Genomic DNA, 4,672 nt, shown 5'->3' on the forward strand with positions numbered 1-4,672 from the left:
TACCATATTGGTCAGGCTGGTCTTGAACTCCCGACCTCATGATCTGCCCACCTCAGCCTCCCAAAGTGCCGGGATTACAGGCGTGAGCCACCGCACCCAGCTGATTGCTTCCAATTTCTTTAGATTGATTGTTTTCCCGTAAAGGTAAACTTCAATATATATATTAGGAGAATCTATGCATCTTCTATAGGGTTTTGAATTCTTGTATTTGGTTTTTATCTTAAAGAAAATGGAGGAATTATTAGCTTCTGATTTTTTTATTCTTCTCAAATAAAATAATTATATTGCTTTTGCTAATAAAAAGGTAATTGAAAAAAATTAAACAATGCAGAAGTATGTAATGTTCAGCTGCCTCAACCATGCCACTTTCCTTGCTTCCATTCTATCCTACAAATGTGACCTGTTTTTAACATATGGAATATGTACTCCCAGCATTTACTATTTATGATATTTTTATCATAAAAGGCTTTTACAAATACACTAGATAGAATAATAATATGCACTTCTCTATGAGCTGCACATAGACAAATTAATACTGTGCAAACTGCTCTACAACCTGCATTCTTTATTTTACATTGTATCAAGAATAGCTCTTCATGCCACATTGGTCTGCCATATCTAATTCAAAGACTGCATAGTGTTCCATTATATGACTATATTATAACTTATTCTACTAGTCCTTTAATGATGCATATTGGTACTAAAAATAAGGCTGTAGTTGATATCCTTATATGTAAACATCCACTTGTATTTTTAGGATAAAGTCCAAAAAGTACCGTTACTGAGTCAAAGTGTAGATATATTTTACATTTTGGTGCACGTAACTAGATTGTACTACAGATAATTTATAGCAGTGTATAGCCCCATCAACAGTCTATGACAACGCTCACTTACTAAAACCACCTACCATCACCTTTGGCATTCTAATAGAAGGCACAGAATCCGTTAGCATGTTCGTGAACTCTAAACTCTATATAGCAGATATTCTACAATGCAATCTTCAATGGTGATTGGAGATGAGTCCAACAAATTAGTGTTTGTCTGATCTAAATGAACACAGCTCCAAAAACAGCAACCAACTGCTGCACAATAGAACGGTACTTATTGGATCAAGGGTATGGCCTTAGATGGGTTTTACCATTTTCAACAGGACTGGACCCTAACCAAGGTAGATGCTGTGTTTAATATTCTGAAACGCAGGGGTAGCCATCAGTGGGCAACGATGTGATACACCAGCCTTTACTCCCCACTCTCTGGCCCTTGGCAGACAAAGAGAATTCCAATGAACTCAGTCACCACCTCCGAGTCTTTCACAACACAGCACCCTCAGCAGCCACTGCAAACTGATAGGGTAGGTACATCAGGCACAACCTGAGATACACAGTGATTTTCCTAGACATATGGAATTCAGAAGATATAGAGTTTTCAGCAGGGCATAATTTAGGGGAAAGGGGAAAGTATAGGTGGCATCTAATCAGGAACTTTAAATCAATTTTCCCAGCATTTGATAGTATTGAAGATGGAAACAGGATGAAGTCTGAAGCTCTGTTGTGATTTGTGAGTGTCCCTAGAGAAAATATTAACTAATAGTCAATTTAGAAAGATTCTGACCAGAATCTTGCTGTGGGAGACAAAAGTGATCCCAGGATGGCAACTACATTCGACTTCTTAAGATGATTAGGCAAATGGACATTCTGTATTTTTGAACAGTATTTCTTAAACAGTATGTATCTTTCAATAGACAAAACTTAGGTTGCTGTCAAAAATTCTTAAAATTTGTTCTTAGTATTATGTTAGTAAAGACAATTAATGTTATCTGCTGTAACAAACAATCCCCAAATTTCAGTATATTGAAAATAAAGTTTATTTTTTGCTCCCCCCAAAATCAGAGAGCTTTTCTGAATTCTTCTTTCAGGTGATAACTATAAAACTCAGGCTTTTCGTGTCATATGATTTCAATACATGGCCTCCATTGTTGCTATTGAAGGAGAAGAAAGACTATGAAAAATCCCACGGTTTTATAGCCAGTCCTAGAACTGCTGTACATCATTTCCATCCACTTCCAATGGGCCAAGACTTAATCACATGGCCCAGACCGAAGGAGCCTGGGAAATGGTGTCTCCCTGTGTGCCCCGGAAGAGGAAATGGGATTGGTGAGCATCCAGACAACCAGTCTTCGAGTACACAGCCAGGCTTGGGAATTTTACTATTCTTTGTAAATCTGGTAGCAATAGTAACTTCTTTAAAATCTTGGAGGGAGAACTACTTTGTTCTACTATTTCAATGGGTTCTCTATGCCATATAATTCTTCGTTCTTTAGATATAATTGTAAGTACAACCTGAATTCATAGTTTGATATTGCAAATCATATATATTTTCTTCAACCTCATTTCCTGACATACAACTCCTAAAATCCTTAGAATCTCCAAAGTATGTTATTGCGTTTACTGTGGCTGCCTGCTGATTCCCAGTGGCCAATGGACATTCGTTTTATTCATCATGCCTAGGTAATGAAGCCATCATAACAACTCAAAACTAAAGGGTTTAGAAAGCTTCCAGACAGCTGAACACATGCAGGTTCCTGGAAGCTGGTGTCACCGGACAGGGCATGGAAGCTGCACACCCCACCCCCATACTTCACCTTACGCCTGTCTTCATCTGTGTTATTTATAACACCCTTTCTCATAAACCAGTGAATGAAGTAAAGTGTTTCCTGAGTTCTGTGAGCCACTCTAGCAAATTAGTTGAACCCAAGGAGGGGGTTGTAGGAACCCCAATTTATAGCCAGTGGGTCTGAAGCACAGGTAAAATAACCTGGGGCTTGCAGTTGGCATTGGAAGTGGCCGCAGTCTTGCGGGAGCACCCTCACGCTGTGGGATCTGTCGCTATCTCCAGGATGACAGTGCTGGAATTGAATAGAATTAGAGGTCACCTGGCTGATGTCCCCTGTAGAACTGATGGCTTGCTTGGTGTAGAGGGGTGAGGGGGAACCCCACACACATTTGGTCACAGAGGTCGTCTGTGTTGATTGCTGTGGTGTGACAGCAGAGAAGAAACAGTCTGTTTTTTTCCTCTCGGACATAGACTCTCAGCTCTGAAAGCTGAATGTAATCTCAAGTGTCTCCCGGGTTACATCCACCTCTGAAGGCAGGTAGTAGACTCTCCAGTAACTCCCAACCCCTTTTAACCACCAAGAATTCCTTTAATTATTTTTTCTTGAGAGACCCTATGTTTAGAAATAATTTGTCGACCAAACCATATAGAGCAACAAGCATTCATTTTTTCCCATATGTTATTAATCATAAACATAAAAAAATTCAAATCAGAACTTCTGATCAGAATGTGGAGATGACTCTTACACCGAGTTGATCTAAAGCTGGCCAGAAGCAGAGACTCAGAGCTCCAGCGAGCCTGTGGGTCTATGTCAGTGTTATAAACTGAATTGTACCCTACAAAACACGTGTATTGAAGCTCTAACCCCCAAAGTCTCTGTATTTGGAGATAGGCCCTGAATGGGGGTAATTAAGATTAAGTGAGGTCATTTGGGTGGGACCCTAATCCTATGGGACAACTGTCCTTATAAGAAGAGGAAGAGACACACCAGAGATATTCCCTCTGCTCACACGAGACAAGGTCCTGTGACAACACAGTGAGAATGTGCTGTCTTCAAACCAGGAGTGCTTAGACCTCCAGCCTCCAGACTGTGAGGAAATAAATTTCTGCTGATTAAGTCATCCAGTCCATGATATTTTATTATGAAAGCCATAGATGACTACCACCCTCAGTTAAAGGTAAAATTTCTATTGTAGATCTTTAAAACATGAAAATAGGCAAATGTTCACACTGTCTTAGAAAATCCGATTAGGAACAACTGTATTATCATCTTTTTGCAAAAGTGCTTCATTTATGAAGGGTAATATCTTTTTTTTTTTTTTTAATTGAGATGGGGTCTCACTCTGTCAGGCTGGAGTATAGTGACTCAATCACAGCTCACTGCAGCCTCAACTACCTGGGCTCGGATGATCCTCCCACCTTAGCCTCCCAAGTAGCTGGAACTACAGGTGTGCACCACCAGACTGGCTAATTTTCGTATTTTTTTGTACAGATGGGGTCTTGCCACATTGCCCAGGCTGGTCTCAAACTCCTGGGCTCAAGGAACCCACCTGCATCAGCCTCCCAAAGTGCTGGGATTTCAGGTGTGAGTCACCACGGGAAATATCAAGGGAAATAACAGCTTCATCTCATTTCCAATAGGTGAGGTTCTGCACATCAAGTGCAATGTATCAAAAAGCCCTGGATGAAGGAAGAACTCGCTTCATAAACAAAATTCTATATGATTTGACATGTGTTTGTTTTTTACTGTAATGTCTCACCTACTGGAGGTTCAAGTTCTATCGTCAATATTCTTTTAGGCGATCTTTGCATACAATCGTACATGTACACTAAATGCTGTTGAAACTTTCAATCCCAGCTATTATTTTTAGATTAGTGCAGAGGATGGGATAAAGGAATCATGACATTAAATAAAACATATTCAGATCTGCCACCAACACATCATTTCCCCATCCCTCTTCAAGGCAAGAATCAGTACTTGTAGGTGCAGGAAAAGTTATTGAGGCAAAATGCCAGGGTCATTTTTTAAATGCTGAGAAACTTATTTTGCAAAGAGTCA

This window comes from Macaca nemestrina, chromosome 11 (assembly GCF_043159975.1).
Source record: "Macaca nemestrina isolate mMacNem1 chromosome 11, mMacNem.hap1, whole genome shotgun sequence".
Taxonomy (NCBI): domain Eukaryota; kingdom Metazoa; phylum Chordata; class Mammalia; order Primates; family Cercopithecidae; genus Macaca; species Macaca nemestrina.